We start from the raw sequence: 1794 nt of genomic DNA, 5'->3' as shown, positions 1-1794 counted from the left end.
ATCGCTACAATCTTACCATAAAACTACACAGTTATAAAATATGAAGATAAGATTTTGTTTTATTATTATAATTATGATTGTTCAATGCTCTCAGATTCCACATTATCAGCAGGGGAAGGTATGACTGATGCGTCCCACTTGCAGTATGGGGTAAACATATTCATGTATGACCACCAAAACCATCAAGTGGTGCATGTCAGCTTTCTAGGTCTCTTTTTAAGGAGTACAAGCACACTTTTTTTTCCATCTGAGTGCTATCCGTTTTGTAAAAAGGACATCTACCACCAGGATGAAGGATTGTAAAACCAGTACACCGACATACTGGTGTGTACCTCCTCCGACAGGATACACTTTCCTTTAAGCTTATTATGCCATTGTAATGAAGAATAAAAGGCTTTAAAAATGATGCAAATGAGCCCGAGGGGCTCCAGGTTCCATTAAAACCCCTGGGCGAATTTGCATAATTGTTAAAGCCTTTTTTTTGTAAAAACCAGTGAATAGGGAGATTAAACAACGGCATATCCTGCTAGAAGGGGCACACACCTGTATGTCAGTGTGCTTGGTTTACAATCCTTAATCCTGGTGGTAATGGCCCTTTTTAAAAAAAACAAACGGATAGCACACAGACAGAGAAAGTGATTTAACACTGACATATTGATTACAATAAATACTTTTGCATAGATCTCAGTGGAGGCTGTAACAGTGCAGGTCTTATTTCTATCCGTTCCTTGCCCTTCCTATTAAAGTCTTTGGAAACATGAAAAACGTGGTTGCCACATGGGTGAGTGGTCCATGTTTGAGGATGACTTCCTAGATGTCACAATCATCTGACCTTTTCAGAGGCTGGGAGAAGCTTGTCACAAAATCTGCCAGCATTCCTCATCTTTTTTGCAGAATTGCAAAAACGGATGACAAGGGAATGACACACGGACCGTTACAGCTCAGAAATGGATGGATTGCACATTGATGATGCAAGGCCGCAAAAGTACAACACAGAGTCATTGTTTGCAGCCAGCAAATTGCACATGGGTAGTATTAGGATGTGTTCACACGTGGCGGTCTGACGTATGTGTCTAAAACGCATTCGTTTTCATGTTACTATGCGTTTGGCTGCTTCATACTGCTACATTTCAACACACCCTTAGGCTGCATTCACACTACCGTATGGTTGATGTATGAAACGCATGTGTTTCATTGCAAACGCATATGCGTTTTGGCCAAACCCCCTCCCACTTGCGTTTTGGATACGTTTAAAAACGTGACAAAAATGTCACGTGGGAAAACGGCCTTAGGTACATGTAATGGCCGCTCTGCTGCTGCTTTTGCCCGACACAGACTCAAGGGGCGACTAAACTGCGGCAGAAAATGGGAGATAAATGTACCACAAATATGGGGACGTATTTCAGTTCTTTTCAAAATTGTTTTCCAGAGTTGCACCCGTTTTATATGTAATATATATATATATAAAATGTGTCAGCGATTGTGTAGTGTGTGAACTTATTCAGGATCTGATGTATGGTAATATTAATATTGTTAGGCTAAAAATTTTCATCCAAAATATTGGAAAAACCGGGAAACTATCTGAAAAGTGAACCTCTTCAAAGATAAGAACATCTTGTACCCCTGTGCTGTTGATACAGGTTTACACAGGTTACTTAGGATTTATGACAGGATTAGTCAATGACGTAAAACGCTGTTAAATTGTGTTTTCCTGAAAAATTCTTTGTGTGAAACCAGCCCAAACCAGACATAGGGGGTCTATGAGAGCAGAGTGATGCCCACACCCCCGGCAGT

The sequence above is a fragment of the Engystomops pustulosus genome, chromosome 3 (assembly GCF_040894005.1).
Source record: "Engystomops pustulosus chromosome 3, aEngPut4.maternal, whole genome shotgun sequence".
Lineage (NCBI taxonomy): Eukaryota > Metazoa > Chordata > Amphibia > Anura > Leptodactylidae > Engystomops > Engystomops pustulosus.
This window is presented reverse-complemented; position numbering follows the sequence as displayed.